The 21207-nt window shown below is 55.4% G+C and overlaps 1 long non-coding RNA gene across 2 annotated transcripts; it reads right to left on the minus strand.

The window, feature by feature from the left end:
- Window positions 1–1008: 1008 nt before the first annotated feature.
- On the minus strand, window positions 1009–20627 carry LOC104005436 (uncharacterized). 2 transcript variants are annotated; one of them, XR_008546751.1, is made up of 4 exons: window positions 17536–20627; window positions 17055–17155; window positions 10024–10103; window positions 1009–9275 (listed from the first exon to the last, which is right to left on the minus strand). It is a non-coding gene; the product is annotated as an uncharacterized LOC104005436 (long non-coding RNA). The 2 variants fall into 2 exon arrangements; XR_678745.5 differs by lacking the exons at window positions 17055–17155; window positions 17536–20627 and adding an exon at window positions 10270–10445.
- Window positions 20628–21207: the final 580 nt, after the last annotated feature.

The following is a 21207-nucleotide window of genomic DNA, read 5'->3' on the forward strand; positions in this document are numbered from 1 at the left end:
GGGAAGAGAGCCAGGCATGGTGGCTCACGCCTACAGTTCCAGCACTTTGGGTGGCCGGGACGAGAAGATTGCTAGAGCCCCGGAGTTGAAAGCAGCCTGAGCAACATAGTCAGACTCCATCCCTACAAAAAATCAAAAAAATTAGCTGGGCATGGTGGTACGTGCCTGTGGTCCCAGCTATTCGGGAAGCTAAGACGGGAGATGGTTTAAGCCGGGGAGGTTGAGGCTGCAGTGAGCCATGTCTGCGTCACTGCACTCCAGCCTGGGCAGCAGAGTGAGACCCTGTCTCAAAAAGCAGCAGGGGTGGGGAGGAGTGATTAATCGTGGAGAAACAGATTAATAGTGGGGAAAGTTGACATGTGCTTCTTCTCTGGAAGATCAGAAAGGCCACAACTTAGCAGATGGGAATTACCAAGTTAGGAAAAGTATGCCACGTGATGTGAGCCCCTTCCATCCATTCATTCCCCAAGGAGAGTCCAGCCCTGGCTCTCAAGACCCCAGGAGGCTGAGAAGCAGGGCTCCGCTGCAGGGGCAGAGAGGGGGACCCTCTTAGGGGAGTGCGGGCCTAAGCAGCCAGCCCTGGGGAGCGGTCGGGCTTCAAGTGGGCCTAGGAGACAGGAGAAGCCACGGCCCCATCCCCATTCCCATCCCCTTGAGAAGCCCCAGGGAGGTGGGGCATTCACAGGCAGATGTCCTGGCCTCTTCTGGGGAACATGGAGATTCCCAGCCGAGCTGCCCCGCACCTGGCATGTGTCCACACCTGCCACGTGGATGGAAAACATCACAGGTGTTCCGGGCATCAGGGGACCTTCAGGGCTTGAAGTGAGCAGACAGGCTGGAGACGGCGCCTAGGGGTGGCTGAGAGGCAAGTTTCCACACCCGGAAACTATGTTTGATTCAGGAAAGCACAGTAGACTCCTTGCACCTGAGTTTGTCCAGTTAAACCCATTCAGTCACACAAAGATAGAGATGATTTTATTATATTTTTAATTTTATCCTCAATAAAATTTAAAATATGCATACAATTGTGTAAAACTTCGTGATGTCATATATTTAGTTCAACTGTTTAATATACTTTGTGCTCGGCAAGCAGTGGATACACCTTCTTTTCCAACACCCATATGCTTTTAAAAAATTAACCATTGGCCAGGCATAGTGGCTCACACCTGTAATCCCATCACTCTGGGAGGCCAAGGCAGGAGGATTGCTTAAGCTCTGGAGTTTGAGGCTATGGTGAGCTATGATTGTGCCACTGCACTCCAGCCTGGATGACAGAGCAAGACCTCATCTCTAAAAAAGAAATTAACTCTGTAGTCGTTCACACCAAACATCTCAATAAATTCAAAAAAATCACTTTATATAAATGAAATCATACTGAAAAGGTTATTTTGTTTCTTCCTTATTTTCTAATCATTATGATTTTAATACAAAAGTTAGGATGTGGGTCCCTCTGGGATTAAGAAAAGGTGAGGGTGCACCTGGATGCCGTCAAAACTGTGAGTCTGGACCTGGTGGTGGCCACACAAGAATCCGCCATATGATTTTCTGTTAAGCAGCACATTTTTGATTAAGGCACTTTTATCTCATATATTTTATCTCTCAATGTTTAAAACATGCTTCAAACTATTCTCCCCAAAAGAAGAAGTTGTAGAAATTACATTTTGGGTGACAATGTTAAAATTTTTTAAAGAAGAAAGGTAATTGCTTCGGTGGTTATTTAAACCAAATTTAGATAATTTCTAGATCATTTGGCTCCTCTATTTCTTTATTACTCCAATTCTAATTTCTTAGCAAATGCTCCTGGCTCCACCCCTGAAAGGTTTCCAGAATTGGAACATGCCTGTCGTCTCCACTACTCTCTCCACAGCCTGAATCACCACCACCTTCTGTCACGTGGCCCCCAAGCTCCCCCCACAACACAGAAGCCAAGGTGGCCTTGGTAAACCTGAAGTCACATCATGTCGTCTTCCATTTGGCATCCACAGCAGATGCCAATCCCTCTTAGAGTAGAAGTCGAAGCACGGACCGCAAGGCCCCACATGTTCTGACCTCAGCGTTCACGCCCTTTCCCTGCTCCTCACACCCCACATGTTCTGACCTCAGCGTTCATGCCCTTTCCCTGCTCCTCACGCCCCACGTGTTCTGACCTCAGCGTTCACGCCCTTTCCCTGCTCCTCACGCTCCAGGCGCATGGCCTGGCATGCACCCTCCTCACAACACTCGTGTGTCTGGTCCCTCTGCTAACATGACCTCCTGTTTAAGCCCACATGGTGACCAAAACTGACACTGTGCTGGGCCAAGGAGCTGGTTCCAATACATTTCAAAGGACTGCAGTAATTCAGAATACGTTCTCAGACTACAGTAGAATTAAGCTGGAAATGGATGCTGATAAAAGTAACTAAAAAGTCTTCCAAGTGTTTAGGAATTAAACAATATACCTCTGCATAACCCATGGGTCGAAGATGAACCATAAATGGAAATTAGAAAATCTTTACATTGACTGATAATACAAATATAACCTATCAAACTTGTAGGATCCAGTTCAAACTGTGCTTAGAGTGAAATTTTGTGCTTAGAAAGAAAAAACTTGCAACAACAATCTAAGTACAGCCTTGTAGGAGCATTAGAAAAAGAGGAGCAAATTAAACCCAAAGAAAATAGAAAGAGGGAACTAACAGGGATAAAAGGAGAACATAATTAATAAAACAAATGTCAATAGAAAGGTGGGTTTTTGTACAGAATAATAATATTGACTGCCCAAGACTAATAAAAAATAGCACAAAATAGGCCGGGCATGGTGGCTCATGCCCGTAATCCCAGCACTTGGGAGGCTGAGGTGGGTGGATCACCTGAGGTCAGGAGTTCAAGACCAGCCTGGACAACATGGTGAAACCTCATCTCTACTAAAAATACAAAAATTAGCCAGGCGTGGTGGCTGGTGCCCGTAATCCCAGCTACTTGGGAGGCTGAGGCAGGAGAATCACTTGAACCCGGGAAGCAGAGATTGCAGTGAGCTGAGATCATGCCACTGCACTCTGGCCTGGGTGACAAGAGCAAAACTCCATCTCAAAAACACACACACACACACACACAAAATAATATGGCACATGCTGGCAATAGTAGAGATTAAGAAGGGATTACTACTAAAGACCCCACAGACATTACAAATATTATGAAGTATGGCAAATGACTTTCTGCCAAACAAATCAATAAGTCAAATGAAATGGACACATTCTTAGAAAAACAAATATAACAAGAGACACAAGAAGAAATAGAGTATGTAAGTAGTCCTATGCATAATAAATAAATTAATTGAATCATTAATTTTAAACCTTTCCACAAAAAAACTGTAGGCCCAGAACACTTAAGATAAATATTTTCAAATATTTAAAGATGAACTAACACAAATCTTATAAAATTCTTCCAGAAAACAGGAAAAAAAGAAATATCCCTTGTTATGGTTTGGCTTTGTGTCCTCACCCAAATCTCATCTTAAATTGTAATCCCCAGGTGTTGAGGGAGGAACCTGGTGGGAGGCGATTGGATTATGGGGGCAGCTTCCCCCCATGCTGTTCTCATGCTAGTGAGGTTGTTCTCATGAGAGCTGATAGTTTTGTAAGAGACTCTTCCGCCTTAGCTCCCTTCGCATGCTCTCTCTCGCCTGCCGCCGTGCAAGATGTGCCTCTTCCCCTTCTGCCACAATCATAAATTTCCAGAGGCCTCCCCAGCCATGTGGAACTGTGAGTCAATCAAACCTCTTTCCTTTATAAATTACCCAGTCTCAGATATTTCATTACAGCAGTGTGAAAATGGACTAATACACCCCCCAATTCATTTTATGAGACCATTATTAATTCATCCTAAAACTTGAGAAGAAAACTATAAAAAATGAGTATCATAGGTTAATCTGTCTTGTGAACATAGGCACAAAACTCTCATCAAAATATTAGAAAATTAAATCCAGAAATATAAAGTAGGTAAAACATCACAACCAAATTGGGTTCATTACAAAAATAAAGAGTTAGTTTAATATTTGAAAATCAACAAATGTAATGCACTACATTAAAAGAATAAAAAAGAAAAACCATTTAATAATCTCAGTAAATTCAGGAAAAGCATTGATAAAATTCAACACTCTTCAGGATAAAAAGTCCGAGAAAATAACTTTTTGTGTCTGTGTGTGAGATGGAGTCTTGCTCTGTTGCCCAGGCTGTAAAAGTAAAAGTAAAAGTCTGAGAAAGTAACTTTCTTAATATGATACAGAGTATCATCAAAAAGCCTAAAGCCTACAGCCAACACACTTCCTGATAAAATGTCAAAAGTTTTCCTCTGATGTCAGGAATGAGACAAGAGTCTGCTATTTTCATTTCTGTCAAATGTGGTGGTGGAGGCCCAGGCCAGGATGAGAAGGTAGGAAAGGAAAGCAAAAGTATGGGACTGGAAATAAAGAAATGAAACTGTAATTAGTTACAGGTAACACAATTGTGCATGTAGAAAATCCAAAAGAATCTACGGCTAAATTATTACAGTTAATATGAGAATTTAGCAAGACACAAGATATGTGGTTAGCATGAAACATTGTATCCCAATATACCAGTAACACAAATAGAAAATAGAATTGTTAAATGCTACTCATTTTTCTGAAGACTAATGGAAAGATGGAAACTTTGGACTTTGTTAAAGTTAAGAATGCCTGTTTATCAAGGGACACTGTTAAGAGAATTAAAACTAAGCCAGAAACTGTGAATAGGTATTTGCAATGCATGTGTGATGGTTGGATTTATGCCCAACGCCTGCCTGTGTTCACCGCGAGATGCGCACATGAACGCGGGGCCGCACTATGCCCCACAGCCCTGAACTATGCAAAAGAACAACGCTGTTCATGCGTGAGAAGAGAGAGACCCTCAAGCAGGATAAATAGCGAATGTGTGCTGGGCTTAATACCTGGGTGATGGGCTGATGGGTGCAGCAAACCACCATGGCACACATTTACCTATGTAACAAACCTGCACGTCCCACACACGGATACCGGAACTTAAAATTAAATTAAATTTGTTTAAAAAGAAGTGTACTCAGACCATCGAAGACAGCCATGGAGAAAGAAAGAATTTCTGCCCATAATGATCTAGACGAATCTCACAAATCTAACTTGAGCGAAAGAAGCCAGACACTAAAGGGTCCATAGCTTACGATTTCATGTATGTAAAGTTCAAACCCAGGCAAACCTCATTCATGGTCATGAAAGTCAGAATAGCGGTTCCCTCTAAGGGGGCCTGCGAGAGGGGGTGCTGCAAACACCATGTCTCTTTGTCTGGATGGAAGTTTCAGGGTGTGTCCACTTTTTAAAATGCATCAAGCCATACATCTATGATTTGGGAACCTTTCCGTATGTATATTATTCCTCAATAAAAAGGCCACTGAGAAAAACTGCCCACAAAAACCGCATGTGCACCCTCTGAAGTCCAATCCCAGCCCAGATGCTGCAGGTTCTGCTGTGTTCCACAGCAAAGGTGGCAAACAGTGGAGCCCAGAAGTGATTTGCTGCCAGCCCAGAGGACGCGTCTAAACCACCTTGAAGGACCCCATCTGCCTGTGAGCTGTACGTGTCAGATTCCAATACTTACCCACATATTCTCACCGGTTCCTTGGAGATAAGAAAATGAAACAGCTTGGAAGATTTTTAGCATGCTGGTCTTGGCTCCTCAACTCACAGTTCATATCCCCCATAAAGTGAGATATTGAAAGTAAATTTTGTCCTCCGTAGATGAAGCCATCTTTTAGCTCCATGCTCTGGTGCTCACGGAGATGAACCACAGCTCAAGATCAATCCATTTTATACCCAACGACCCCCGCATGGTCTCGCCCACCGCCCGCTCTCTGAGACCACGTGCTGAGAAGGACAGCTCCAGGTCAGGAGTGCTGGTGTGCTCTTCCCAGCAGGGGAATCAGGCAGGCTTGAGGGGTGCTGAGAAGTCTGCACGTGGCGGGTGGGTGCACCCAGGGCAGCCGGAGAGTGCGAGGGCCGGACATCCTCAGCGGGCTCTAGTGCCTCTCCAGCCTCCTACCAAGCCAGGTGCCCTGGGCAGCTGGCCAAGAACTCAGTTCTGGGGTTGGCCAGCCTCGGACCCTCCCAGTTGTGTCTTTCAGGCGCTGTCCCAGGTTCTTTTTCAAGGCAAATTTCCTTCTAATGCCGAAAAGTCAGCCTCCCCGGGGCACGCAGGACTCCCCCTCCTAAGCCCAGACCACAATCCTGCCCCTGCCACTCCCCATCCACACAGAGCATCCTTCCCAGGCTCACCCCCATGGGCTCGCTGCCATCGGGTCCTGGGCCATGAGCCACGAGGTTCAGAGGGAGAGGGGCCAGCGTGGCCTGGGCAAGGTCAGGCCTGCCTTGCCAGACAGTTTTCCCGGAACAGGCTGGGGGTGCCGGGCCTGGAACAACAGGGTGAGGCTCCTCCTGGCCCCAGCAGCATGTGCTGCACCCACCCATCTTCCTTTTGTTCTTTCTTCTTTCTTTGCTCATTGGTGCCCCCCCAGCTGTGAGTCCCTGAAGACGAGTACCCTTTGTCACCACTGGACCAGCGCCCACCACTGCCCTCGGTCACCACTGGACCTGGCATACACCACTGTGTCCCCACAGCTAACTGTGACTCCCTGAGGACTGACACCCTCGGTCACCACTGGACCCAGCACCCACCACTGCCCTCGGTCGCCACTGGACACGTCGCCCACCACTGCCCTCGGTCACCACTGGACACGTCGCCCACCACTGCTCTCGGTCACCACTGGACACGTTGCCCACCACTGCCCTCGGTCACCACTGGACCCGACACCCGCCACTGCCCTCGGTCACCACTGGACCCGGCACCCACCACTGCCCTCGGTCACCACTGGACCAGCGCCCACGACTTCACAGTGCTCACTGGGTGCTTCCAAGTGAATGAATGAAGGGGTGAAGGATGAGCAGCACATGCAGCTCTGCTCACTTCACAGATCACAGAGGGCTGTCTGGGCCGGGGGGTCTTTCAGACTGCCACCTTGAATAGAGGACAGAAAGAGGGCCCTGCTGGGCGGCTGGCACCTGCGTCCGGCACCCCCTCGGCCCAGCTGTCCCCTGCTGGCTGCCCTGTGCTATGGCCGCAGGCGGGTCTCTGAGTCCTTCATGCTCCCTGTGTTCTGGCCCCAGCATGGAGCCCAGCCCTCTGCAGATGCGGGCGCCAGGTCCTGGATGGTGGGAGCCCCACTCCTCGAGGGCTAGGACTCAGCTTGCAGCTGGTCCAGCAGTCAGGCCACTCAGGGGCTGCTCCTAGTCAAGGTCTCCAGTGCCTTCCAACAGATGATGCCACACGTGGCCAGCTCCAACTCCAGCTCCTCGGGGGGAGCACAGGCTTCTGTACCACCTGCAGCCCACAGCTGGGTGCCACCTTCCCCTGTGCCAACCAGTACCCCAGCATGGACAGGAATGGGGCAGAGAGTCCTCTGGGGGGAACATCAAAATACCCTAGTATGTTAGTGACTCGGCCAGTCAGCAATGTGCTGGTAATTGCTTAACAAGGGACTCTCAGAAGGGGCAGGGCTGGTCTGCAGCATCCGCACACACTCCCACCGTGGCTGGTTGCAAACCATTGGTGTCAGGGCTTAGAACGTGGAGCGAGAGCGATGCACATAGTCAGTGCTCTGGAGCCTGAGCTGCCTCCAGCAACCATGGGGACCACGTGCTGACCTGGGTGGTGTGTGGTCAACCCGGATTTTTTGCAGGACATCCCAGCACTGGCCGTGACCTGCGCCTGGCCCCACGGTGGGGCGCTGCTGGTGTAATCTGCCCAGCAGGTGGCTGCTGAGACCCAGAGTCAAGCCTTCCACACTCGGGTTTCCACAGTTGTCTCTATGTCAAATCCTGTCAGCTGCACAGTCCTGCAAGTCCTCTCTGCTCTGCCTCGAGGCCCCCATATGTGATTCCCCAAATGCCACAAGCTTGAACCCACAAAGCACATCCTGCTTTAGAAGTCATGGACCTGGAGCTGGGCTGGCTGGACTGGGCTGGGCTGAGCTAGGCTGGGCTGGGCTGAACTGGGTTGAACCAGGCTTGGCTGGGCTCACCTGGGCTGGGCTGGGCTGAACTGGGTTGAACTAGGCTTGGCTGGGCTAACCTGGGCTAACCTGGGCTAGCCTGGGCTGGGCTGGGCTGTGCTGGGCTGAGCTGGGCTGGGCAGGGCTGGGCTGGGCTGGGCTGGGCTGAGCTGGGCTGGGCTGGCCTGAACTGGGTTGAACCAGGCTTGGCTGGGCTAACCTGGGCTGGGCCATGCTGGGCTGAGCTGGGCTGGGCTGGGCTGGGCTGAGTTGGGCTGGGCTGGGCTGGGCTGAGCTGAGCTGAGCTGGGCTGGGCTGAGTTGGGCTGGGCTGGGCTGAACTGGGCAGGGCTAAGCTGGGATGGGCAGGAGCTGGGCTGAACTTGGCTGAGCTAGGCTGAGCTGGGCTGGGCTGGGCTGAGCTAGTCTGGACTAGGCTGAGCTGGGCTGGGCTGAGCTGGGCTGGGCTGAGCTAGACTGGCCTAGGCTGAGCTGGGCTGAGCTTGGCTGGGCTGAGCTGGGCTGAGCTGAACTGGGCTGAGCTTGGCTGGGCTGAGCTAGGCTGGGCTGGGCTGAACTGGGTTGAACTAGGCTTGGCTGGGCTAACCTGGGCTGGGTTGGGCTGTGCTGGGCTGGACTGAGGTGGGCTGGGATGAGCTTGGCTGGGCTGAACTGAGGTGAACAGGGTTGCACTGGGCTAGGCTGAACTAAGCTAGAGTGGACTGGGCTAAGCTGGGCTGAGCTGGCCTGGGGCCTGCCTGGCCATTTTGCCTAAGCTCATAGACCAGAAAAGCTAAGAGGACCAGGCTGGTGGAGACCCTTTGTCAATGCCCCCTCCCTTGAGCTCTGAGGGCTGTTGGGGGACGGAGGAAGAAGTTGGGAGCAGGGGATGAGGAGGAGCCTGGGGGGACCCAGTGTTTCCACCCACACCAGAGCCCCCGCAGCAGATGCCTGCCCACTAGGACCTGGTGGGCCCAGAGGTGTGCAGAGGGAGCAGGTGGCACCATGTGGCCCCATCACCTACGTTGGTGACAAGGCCAACCCAGAGCCAAGGGGAGGGGCGACGTGGACCCTGCCGCGACGGGAGACCTGGCAGAGGAGCTCCGGAAAACACCACGGAGGCCTCCTTGAGAACAATCTGCTCCGTGATTTCGTCAAGCTGAGTGAGGGAAGCCAGGCACGGGCTGCATATTGCATGTTCCGCTTCTGTGAAATGTACAGAACAGGCAAACTCACAGAGGCAGAGGGCAGACGGGATCGCCTGGGGCTGGGGTAGTTAATGGGCGGGTGACGGTCGAGTATGGGGTTTCTTTTAGAGATGACGAAAATGTTCCGGAGTAAGATAGTGGTGATGCCACAGAACTCCACAAACACTTAGCAGCTATTGAATTGAACACTTAGCAGCTATTGAATTGAGTGCTTCAAACGGGTGACTTATAGGGTATATGAATTACATCTCAATAAAGCTGTTATTTAAAAAAAAAAAAAAAAAAAGTAAAGGCCGGGAACGGGTGTGGTGGCTCACACCTGTAATCCCAGTACTTTGGGAGGCCAAGGAGGGTGGATCACCTTAGGTCAGGAGTTCAAGACCAGCCTGGCCAACAGGCAAAACCCTGTCTCTACTAAAAATACAAAAATTGGCCAGGCATGGTGGCAGGTGCCTGTAATCCCAGCTACTCAGGAGCCTGAGGCAGGACAACCACTTGAACCCTGGAGGTGAAGGTTGTGGTGAGCCCAGGTCATGCCACTGCACTCCAGCCTGACAGAGCAAGACTCTATCTCAAAAAAAAAAAGAAAGAAAAGAAAAGAAAAGAGGGGCAACCCGCTCAGGTCCCCTTCCACACTGTGGAAGCTTTGTTCTTTCGCTCTTCACAATAAACCTTGCTACTGCTCACCAAAAAAAAAGAGAGAGAGAGAGAAGAGAAATACCAGCTCCATAGAACGGGCTTCTTACCTGCTTTTCTACTTGAACCTCTTGTCGTTTGTGCTGAAAACCTCAGGTCCTGATCCCTGAGCTGCTCGCTTGGGTTATCACTACAACAGAAGCAGAAACACACACACGTGCGGCAGCTGAAGCGAGGACTCGTTACTCACAATCACCCCTCAGATTTCTGGGCTGCTCCACTGCGCTGGAAACAGGCACACCACTTGAGATCTCAGATACATGTAATCATCATAACATTTCGATCGGAATATTCACATTTCAGCCATATCTGAAAACTGTGACTCGCGGAACCTGCACGTTCCCAACTCCTGCAGGGGGAGGCCAATGCATCACAGCTCCTAAAACAGCCGAGTCATGGACTCTCAAATGGCTCAGCTGTCAATCAGACAGTGCCTGAGTCATCTCCAGCTGCTGAGTCACGATGACCCCAATCCCAGAGTCCCAGAGCTGGAAGGGACCCAAGAAGTCCTCTCCCTGGGAGAAGGCTCGTCCGGAGAGCTTTCGCCCGCAGCGGCCCCATCCTGTTGGCTGTGGAGGGGGGGCATGGTCTGGAGAGAGACTTCAGGTCATTCGGGCTCCTCTCCAGCCTCTGGGACCCTAGGCACTGTGCCTGTTCTGAACACACAGGAGGAGCCATTATCAGGCACAGGGAGAAGGCACTGCCAGGCCAGGGAGGCTGTGGAAGGGCGTGAGCCCTGTAGGGCCCAGGGTCAGCCCACCCCACATGGATCCTGCCTGTGGGACCTGGGTTCATCCCAGCAGGGCTTCCTGACCCATCCTGACCTCCCTCCCCTTGAAGCCCTTCACCCAGCCCACAGGCAGGGCCCTCCTCCTGGGGAAAGCCACGGGCAAGGGCAGCCAGACCTGTAGCTCCCTCCACAGCCAAACCCCAGCCAGGATCCCTACAGGCTGGCCCTGAGACTCACAGCAGCCCCAGGCTCCTGAGTATACCTGGGGAAACTGAGACTCACAGCAGCCCCAGGCTCCTGAGTACACCTGGGGAAACTGAGACTCACAGCAGCCCCAGGCTCCTGAGTACACCTGGGGAAACTGAGACTCACAGCAGCCCCAGGCTCCTGAGTGTACCTGGGGAAACTGAGACTCACAGCAGCCCCAGGCTCCTGAGTACACCTGGGGAAACTGAGACTCACAGCAGCCCCAGGCTCCTGAGTGTACCTGGGGAAACTGAGACTCCCAGCAGCCCCAGGCTCCTGAGTACACATGGGGAAACTGAGACTCACAACAGCCCCAGGCTCCTGAGTATACCTGGGGAAACTGAGACTCACAGAAAAGACCAGCTCCCCAGACCACCCAGCGGGGACATGGGAGCTGTGACGTGGAAGCAAGTGTACCCTAGGCCAGCCCAGCCCTGAGCAAGGTGTCCCAGGGTGGTTCAGCCCAGAGCCTCAAAAGAGGGGCGTTGGTGTCCACCAGGCCATGGGCGGCAGAAAGGGGGCAGGTGAAGGGAAGCATGTAAAAGGCAGGACCGCGGGGATCCCCGGGTGGTCCGCCCCCGGCTTGGAGGGAGAAAGGACTAGGAGGTCAGGCTGGCGGAGACGGGGCTCTGTCCTGGGGTGACCCGATGCAGGACGCTCCGCACTGGCATTTTGGGAGGGCTGGGGGCAAGGGCCAGCCTGGAGGCTGAGCAGTGACCAGACTGAAACATGACAGGGGTTAAATCGGGCAGAGGTGGGGTTGGGCAGGAGGGAGGGGGATGGTTGCAGGAGGGAGGGGACCCTGTGCACCACCCAATTCTGGCTTGAGCAGCTGGTGGCATGGGACACTCCGGAAGACTCCTGGGGACTCCGGGGTCCTGAGAAGCATCCAGGTGAGATCCTGGGAGCCGCTGGTGGGTGGGGCTGGCAGGAGAGCAGATGTGGGGTCCCCAGCATCTGGCTGCCCCCAAGCAAGGTGGAGGTGGCCCCACCAGGAGACAGCATCCAAAGGGCCAGGTGTCCCCAGGCCGGGCCAGGCTGCCTGCGGGCCATGGGCAGCTGCGCTGCACAGGCCTCAGTGTGGCTGGACAGGCTGCTCAGGAACAAGGGTCCTTTGGTCCAGGGGCTCAGAGCCCCCACCTCCCTGGAGCCCTATCAGAGAGCCCAGGCCCTGTTGCTTCCATAGAAAGGGAGGGAGCTGGAAGATCAGGCCCCTTGTTTACAGATGGGAAGACGAGGCCCAGAGTTGGGGTGCCCCTGACCTAGAGCTGCCTAGTCCTGCAGGGCCTGGTCACCCCTGCACTCTCCTAACCATGCCTGACATGAGCAAATGAGCAGCAGCGGGGCCTTGGGCTGGGGGCTTCCAGGCCCGCACTCTGTCTCTGCCCCCTCTGGGGCCTAAGTCTCTGTTCTGGGGGTCTGTGACCTCAAGCTGGAAGAGGTGTTGGGTCCTGAAGTCCAGAGGGAGCTGAGGTGGAAGCAGCACTGAATCCGTCTCTCTGGGGAGGACCTGGTCCCGCAGAGGCTGTGTGTGAGCTGCTGGCCCAGGGAAGCCCCACATACCCACCCCAGCTGAGCTGACCTTGTGTGGGGGACAAGGGAGGAAAGCGTCCATGGGCTCCAGAAACAGCGACTATGGGAAGACTTCACTGGGAGGGTGAAATGAACCTCCCTCCACTGTCCAGTACATGCCTGAGCATCTGGGGGACCTTCTAGAAGTTTCCATCTGATGGCAACCCTCCCAGGGAATGCTGAGGTGGCCTCCAGTTCTCTGCCTGTGACCCTCATCTGGTCAAAGGCCAGGTCGGTCACATGTCCATACCCCCACAGCGTTGTCTACAGGTTAGAAATTGCCACACAGAAAACCAAAGATGTCTAACATTTGGTCACACAGCCGTGCAGCCAAGTATCACAAGCAGATGTCCCGTAAACAGGACAGAGTTTATCCTGACGTTCAGTGGTGGATGTTTTAACAGATCTGAACTGCAGTGCCTGGAACTCACAGAGGGCGGGATCCCAGTTCCCCTTGGCTGGGGGAGTTCACTCGCTGAGGACACGCTGGGCCACTGGGCAGCACTGGCCAAGGCAGCTGGGCCGGAGGGGGAGCATTGGAGAGTCCCCTCCTTCTCCATTCTGCACCGGATGTGGGGACAGGCATTGAGACTTCCAGAGTTTCCGGTTTATTCTAGAGTCCACACTGAACAACCACGCAGGCGGCTGCTGAGCCAGGGGTCTCCCCTCTCCCCACAGAGAGCTGAGGTCTGCAGCCTCGGGGACTGAGCGGAAGCTCCAGCCCGGGTCTCAGGGTCTTCTGACCCCAGCTCCACGGCCTCAGCACTGCCACCCAGGAGTGGCCTGGACAGCTCATTCACGGGAGGGTGTCTTCCAGCCCCATGGGCCATCGCGTGGGAGGGGAGCCTGTGAAACTCAGTGATGCAGGAACTAGGGGGCAGGCATAGAGAGGCCGGTAGGGGACACTAGAGCCAGGCCCCAGGGACAAGGATGACCAGCCACCTGGCAACCTGGAGACAGAATCCCGTAGGCAGCAGGAGCCGTGCACGGGCAGGGCTCAGGCACCAATGGTGAGGGGCAGCGCCAGTATCTGCCTCTCTCTTGCGGGGAACACGAGGGCCCCTCTGCACCCTCCCTGCTGGACCAGCCCCTCCCATCCACCTCCCACTGCAGCCTAATGCTCCCGCCCAACTGCACAGCCATCCACACCTGCGTCCCCAGCCCCCGCAGCTCCCCTGCTGTCCCAACCTGGGCCAAGCCCCTTTCTGTGTCCCAGGGGCCCTTTCGCCAAGGCGGCTGCCTCTTCTTAACGCAGGCCTCACACCGTGGCACCCGGCACCCAGACATGGACCTTGAGGTTCCAATGAAAGGCCCTGGGCCCGTCCACTCCCCGGGGGAGCCTGCATCCCCTCCAACCGCGATTCCAGCCTGGGGGGTGGGGGGGTCACAGCTCACCAGGCAGACAGCTCAGCATTGCAGGTGTCACAGCAGCTCTCGATGCAACCGGCTCCTCTGGGTTTCCGTCAAGCCCAAGAGCCTTCGCCCCACGCACAACAGAGACAAGCGCAGCGTAGACAGATATGATAACACAGGGTTGTTCTAGACAGGGGCTTGGACATACTCTGCAAGCAGGGTCGGGCCACCTTAGCTGCCTGACAGGGGAGGAATCACTGCCGAGGGCGGGTTCGGGATAAGACAGGACAGGAGTCTGGATTTCCTCCTGAAGCGACAGAGCCATGGAAGGTTCCGGATGGAGTCGGAGACCAAGCTTGGGGCACAGAGAGGATGAAAGGACGGGGGTCGGAGATCTCACCAACATTCCCTGACCCTGGACACAGACCCCCCAGGGTGACCAGCCCAGGGCCCGGGGCCTTGGACCCACCCCCTCTTCCCCCAGGACTGAGGACTCCTGTCCTCCACCCTGCCCCAGAGGAATGTGCTGGGCCACCCCACTCAGCTGGCGGTGGAAGCCTCCTCCTGGGCCCATGGCGGGTGCCCCCAACCCATACAAAGAAGGGTAGGGTCTGCCTCTGGGTAATGGGATGTCACCTGCCCAGCCCTGCAGCCCAGAGCCTCACAAGCCCAGGGGAGACAAGGGCATGTAAGTCCCAGCCCCAAAGGCCTGTGGACGGCCCCAGGGCAGGCAGGACCTCTGAGTTCTGTGGCCCACCCTGGACTCTCCTGGGCGCCCCTCCTAGAGGCAGAGGCTGCCCCAGGAATGAGCACCCCCGGGGTCCAGCAGTAGGTGGGCGATGGGAGGCAAAGGTGCTCAGGCCGGGCCCCTCTCGGCTCCAGGCTGCCCCCGCAGCCATGCCCCTGGCCTGAGGTGCCCCCTCTGAAGGAGAACTGAACCTCCGCAGTTCGCCTAGAATTTCCTGGGACCCAGCCACATGGAGCCATGAGCACACAGAGGTGGCCAGATTTCATTCAGAAGCTGGGTTTCCACCTCACCTGTTGTGTCTTCTGTCCCATCTCCTACCAAGTGAACAAGGAAAGGGAGGGGCTAAGATCGTCCACCCCACCCCTCCCTCTCTTCCCACTGTCCACCGTCAGTGCCAGGGCGAGGCCAGCACAGTCTCCAGGCCCATCAGGGCACGCGCTGGTCATGACTGGCCCCAGCCCCGGCCGGGCTCCGCGCCTGCACCCTCCACCCTGCCGCCTGGCCGCCATGTGGGCTATGACCTCCTACAGCCCCTCCTGCCTGGGCAGGGGCCTAGGCTGCACCCGTCGGTGAGGGCAGCTGGGGTCCTGCCTGGGGTCATTGGCAGCAGCTGGCACACAGACCTTGGCTGACCCAAGGCAGAGCGCGAGGACAGCTGCGGGAAGGGCTTGACGAGGGCGCAGCCCCCTCCTACCTCCGTGCTGGATAATGGCCCCCCCAGACCCTGCGAAGTGCTCAGCCCTCCTTGCCCAGGTCGTGGTGGTGCAGACGAGGGGCAGACATGGTCTCGGACAGACCACAAACAGACCCCGGACAGACGGGCAGTTAGGCCGAGGCAGCGGCAGGCCCGGGAAGTCGTCCCCTGTGGAAAGTGGCCCACCCCCACCACCGCAACAATGACCCCAGCTGCCTCCATCCAGACTCAGGGTCCTCACCCCTCATAGGTCCTCACCAGGCCCTGCCTCGTCTGGAACGCAGGGGCCAGACAGGCCCAGATGCCCCTCCCACACCACAAAACACTTCCTTTGTTTTTAGTTCTTCAAAGAGAGCACAGGAAATGCCCCGGGCGCCCCCCTCCCTGGCCAGCCCCTCACATCTTGAACCACTTGGAGGAGTCCAGCCCTCATCATCCACAGTTCGCTCCCCGAAGCCCGGCTCCAGCCAAGCCTTCCCAAGGAAGCCTCTAGAAACAGGGCATGTCAGGTGGACATGGATGGGTCCTTGGCTCTGTCCCCAGGGCCACTTCGAAAGGAGGCCTTGGAGCTGGGAGGGAGCAGCCCTTCCATGATGTCCTCCCCATGGGTCGCTGCATGGGGCCTGCCCAGGCCCTGGAGGCCATGAGGGAGCCCTTCCCTGTCACCTGGTCACTGGGGACGAGTGTGTGGCTTGCGTGTGTGTGTGTGCATGCACAGGATGGCACACACGTGTGCATACGGGCATGGGTTTATCCACGTGGACGTTCATGTGTACACACACACCTTGGCACATGCACACCTTGACACACGTACACACACATAGACTCGTACACACACATAGACTCGTGCACACACAGTCTCACAAGAAGGTGTCATGAATGCAGGGAAAGCTGTGGGTCATGCCGCGGTGACCAGGGCGGGAGGATGGGCAGACGGGGCTGTGAAGCTGTGCTTGGTTGCTCAGAGGCCCCGGCCCAAGCTCCAGAGCTCCCACGGCCTGTAGAGGGGAGGACAGATGCCCACTGCTGCCCCAAAGGTCCCTACTTCCCTCAGGCAGGACACCAAGCTACCGAGTCGCCTCTGGGGCTTGGGGCTTGTCTTTCAACCCTGGCCTCACGTGGGTGGGCAGAGAAAGGTCCCACAGGAGCCCACTCCCCTCCCCCTGGCCATCCCCCACCACACCAGGAACAGAGGTTGTCTGCTGCTTCCAGGAGGGCATATCCTTGGCCCACTCCGTCTCTCCCAAGCACAACTTCCACCATGCTTCTTCCCCCGAAGCACAGTGCCACGTCACAGGTCCTCAGGGGCCATAGGCTCGACACCCTCATCTGGGCATTCGGAACCCTCCCACTGTCCTGCAGAGACCCTGACATGGAGGCCTCAATGTGGGACACGCTGGTATCCAGCACACGGGCTTTGACCCTCGGTGGCCAGCATCAGGCCCCTGCACCGCACCTTGGCAGCTGTGTGACTGCCTGCGGGCAGCGTGTGGCATTCACTCCACGGCACAGCCCCCCCGGCACCCACAGGGCTCACAGGGAGTGGAATCAAGCGTGTGGTCAGTGGTGGTGCAAATGGATGGCTGTCAGGTTCGGCTGGCTCAGGGAGCAGCAGCTGCAGCTCTCACTGTGAGCCCGAGCAGCCGCCCTGGCCTCCCTTCACCCTGCCACCCACTCTGCGACCCTGCGCATCAGCACCCATGCTCACGAACATGGAGAAGAATCCCCGGATACTCACTCATGCTTCCTAGTGTGAACAGCTGACTCAGTCATGTCTGGGGAACGTCGGGGCCGAAAGTCACACTCTCAACAGGCAGGAAGGCACATTCGCTCCCCAGGCTGCAAAGCAAAACACCACAGAGTGGGGAGGTGGGGATGGGCTTAAAACATGGGAATCCTTGGGCCGGGCGCGGTGGCTCACGCCTGTAATCCCAGCACTTGGGAGGCCGAGGTGGGCAGATCACGTGGACAGGAGTTCGAGACCAGCCTGGCCAACATGGTGAAACCCCGTATCCACTAAAAATATAAAAATTAGCCAGGTGTGGTGGCGAGCGCCTGTAATCCCAGCTACTTGGGAGGCTGAGGCAGGAGAATCGTTTGAACCTGGGAGGTGGGGGTTTCAGTGAGCTGAGATCACGCCACTGCACTCCAGCCTGGGCGGCAAGGGGATACTCCATCTCCAAACAACAACAACAACAAAAAATCATGGGAATACTCACAGTGCCAGAGGCCAGATGTCTGAAACCCAGGTGTGGGCAGGGCTCCTTCCCAAGGCTTCAGGGGACGGTCCTTCCTGCCTCTTTCCTTCTGATGGCGGCCATGCACCCCTGGTTTGTGTGCCTCCCTCCCATCTGCCTTTGTCTTCACAGGGCCCTCTCCAGGGGCACTGGCCAGGTAACCCAGGACGAGCTTATCCTGAGAGCCTTCACCTGATTACAGCCGCAAAGCCCTTTCCAGTACGGCCCCATTCACAGGTTCCAGCCGCAAAGCCCTTTCCAGTACGGCCCCATTCACAGGTTCCAGCCGCAAAGCCCTTTCCAATACGGCCCCATTCACAGGTTCCAGCCGCAAAGCCCTTTCCAGTACGGCCCCATTCACAGGTTCCAGCCGCAAAGCCCTTTCCAGTACGGCCCCATTCACAGGTTCCAGCCGCAAAGCCCTTTCCAGTACGGCCCCATTCACAGGTTCCAGCCGCAAAGCCCTTTCCAGTACGGCCCCATTCACAGGTTCCAGCCGCAAAGCCCTTTCCAGTACGGCCCCATTCACAGGTTCCAGCCGCAAAGCCCTTTCCAGTACGGCCCCATTCACAGGTTCCAGCCGCAAAGCCCTTTCCAGTACGGCCCCATTCACAGGTTCCAGCCGCAAAGCCCTTTCCAGTACGGCCCCATTCACAGGTTCCAGCCGCAAAGCCCTTTCCAGTACGGCCCCATTCACAGGTTCCAGCCGCAAAGCCCTTTCCAGTACGGCCCCATTCACAGGTTCCAGCCGCAAAGCCCTTTCCAATACGGCCCCATTCACAGGTTCCAGCCGCAAAGCCCTTTCCAATACGGCCCCATTCATAGGTTCCAGCCGCAAAGCCCTTTCCAATACGGCCCCATTCATAGGTTCCAGCCGCAAAGCCCTTTCCAATACGGCCCCATTCATAGGTTCCAGGTGCAAAGCTCTTTCCAATACGGCCCCATTCATAGGTTCCAGCTGCAAAGCCCTTTCCAATACAGCCCCATTCATAGGTTCCAGGTGCAAAGCTCTTTCCAATACGGCCCCATTCATAGGTTCCAGCTGCAAAGCCCTTTCCAATACAGCCCCATTCATAGGTTCCAGGTGCAAAGCTCTTTCCAATACAGCCCATTCATAGGTTCCAGGCACAAAGCCCCTTCCAATATGGCCCCATTCACAGGTTCCAGGCGGATGTGTCTTTTTAGGGTTGGGGAGGTGGCACGTTTCACCCAGTGCTAGTGGCTGGACATAGATAATGGGGGTGACGGCCTCTGTGAGCCGTTACCAGCCCCACCTACTGCGGCCCTAGCCCCTGGAAAGGCCTCCCATGCTGGCAGCTGAGTCACCTGTTCCTGATGGTTTTGTGCCACTGTGATGGCCAGCTCTCCTCCCAGTGGGCAAAGACGGTCCTCGCTGGCCCCTGAGGAGCCCTGAGCACTGGGCAGGCTGCAGGAGGAGCCAGGCCAGGGCAGCCACTCTCAGATCTGGGTACCAGGCTGCCCCACTGCTTCTATGAGCAATACCTGATTGCTTTGCTAGTAAAGATCTTATTCCACTTGACAAGGAAGACTGGAACCCAGAGAGGTGAGGAGATTTGCCCAAGGTCACACAGCAGCAGTGCGGGAGTCAGACTTAAGCAGCTGCCCCCAAGTCCTGCTCTGGTAACCACCACCCTTAAAGGGTCTGTTGTAAAGAAAATCCAAACTGGAGTTGTATGGTGCTCTGTGAAGCCACCCCTGCCCGCCCCCGGGATCCTCAGCTGCTGCACTCACAGTACTTTCTGGGAATGTTCTCCACCTGCCTGAGGTCATGGACCTGCCAGGGGCAGCGGGCTTCAGTAGCCATCCATGGAGGTCTGGCCCAACCCCGCCATTCAGGACAACTCTGAGGGCCAGCCCAGCTGCAGCCCTCCCCACAGATGGGCAGAGCCACTGCTGGACATGGGTCAGCTCAAGGCCTCCCCTCAGAGGCTGCTCCCAATAGCACCTCCATGAACCTCAGCCCATCTCTTCCCCAGAGTCCGTTCCAAGAACCTCAGGCCCAGTCAAGCTCATCACAGTGTTATTTAAACTCATGAAAGGAGAGGAACAAGTTAAAACTCCTCCCTAGGGAAAGCTCAGTAAATGGTGGCACATCCACCAAGAGGGGCCCCTGCAGGTCTGCACCTGTTCAGGTGTGTGGAGACTGTCCAGGTGTGTGTGGAATCCAGTCGGGCGTGTGTGAAGACTTCGGGTCTGCATGGAGCCTGTTCAGGTGGGTATCAGCCTATCCAGGTGTACATGGAGCCCGTTCACGCCAGTGCAGAGTCCTTCCAGATGTGTGTAAAGACTCTTCAGGTGACATGGATCCTGTCCAGGTGTGCATGGATCCTGTCCAGGTGTGTGTGGAGCCTGTCCAGGTGTGCATGGAGCCCATTCAGGTCAGTCCAGAGTCCCTCCAGATGTGTGTAAAGACTCTTCAGGTGTGCATGGAGCCCATTCAGGTCAGTCCAGAGTCCTTCCAGATGTGTGTAAAGACTCTTCAGGTGTGCATGGAGCCCATTCAGGTCAGTCCAGAGTCCCTCCAGATGTGTGTAAAGACTCTTCAGGTGTGCATGGAGCCCATTCAGGTCAGTCCAGAGTCCTTCCAGATGTGTGTAAAGACTCTTCAGGTGTGCACGGAGCCTGCTCAGATGACCTGGATCCTGTCCAGGTGTGCATGGAGCCCATCCAGGTGAGCATAGACCTTATGCAGGTGTGCATAGAGCCTGTTCAAGTGTGCACAGCCTGTCTAGTCTGTGTGGAGTCTGGGGCTTGATGGAAGAGCAAGTTTCCCAACTCTACACACCAATTACAGCTGAATAAAAGTGCCTCATCAGGGTAAGGGATTAGCAGTAAATTCCCCGAAGATGCTAAGCTTGCTTGTGTTCAGCTAGTTTTCTCTTCTCTCTTTCCAGATGTTTTGTAACCAAATTTGCATTACTTTTAGAATAAACATAAGTATAGAAATACGAAGTGAAGACTGAAGGTCGGAAGGGCACCAGCAGGGGCCCCATGTATTGGCCAGGCCCTGGGGATGAGTCAGGCCCGGCACCGCCTAGTGCCCAGCGGGAGCCCACACCCACCCTCCTAACCAGAGTGGGACCAGCTCTCCTGACATCACAATGCAGGGGCAAGACACAGGCTCCACCGAGAGTCAGGGCCAGGCTGGCCAGGGCCAGGGCACTGCCCACTCCATCCTACAGGTGGGCCCCATGGCAGGCCTCGGGCAGGTAGGCCACTGCAGCATCGTCCAGACTCCCTGCCTCATGGTGTGCTCCTGGCAGACCCTCTAGGCCAGGCCACTCTTTTTTTTTTACCAAACCTCAGGTGACCCGGGACTACCCCTCCAGCACCCCCTGCACTGCCCAGAGTCCTGTGAGCTCTGGCACAGTCCAGGGGCTATGACTCGGAATAGGGATGTTACCAACCCCTTTCTACAGACGAGGACAGTGAAGTTCAAAGAGGGTTGGCGACTTGACCGAGGACCACAGCCAGGAGGACGGGCCAGGATCTAGGATCTAGCCCAGGTCTGGGGGCTCCAGACCCCACCTTTGGCCTGCTGCCACCGGGTGTGTGGGACACAGCAGGAGTCAGGGTTCCAGCACCGTGGAGTCCGCCTGCCAGGGCGAGGCCCTGCCTTAGGCTCGCAGAAGC

This window comes from Pan troglodytes, chromosome 13, assembly GCF_028858775.2.
Source record: "Pan troglodytes isolate AG18354 chromosome 13, NHGRI_mPanTro3-v2.0_pri, whole genome shotgun sequence".
NCBI lineage: Eukaryota > Metazoa > Chordata > Mammalia > Primates > Hominidae > Pan > Pan troglodytes.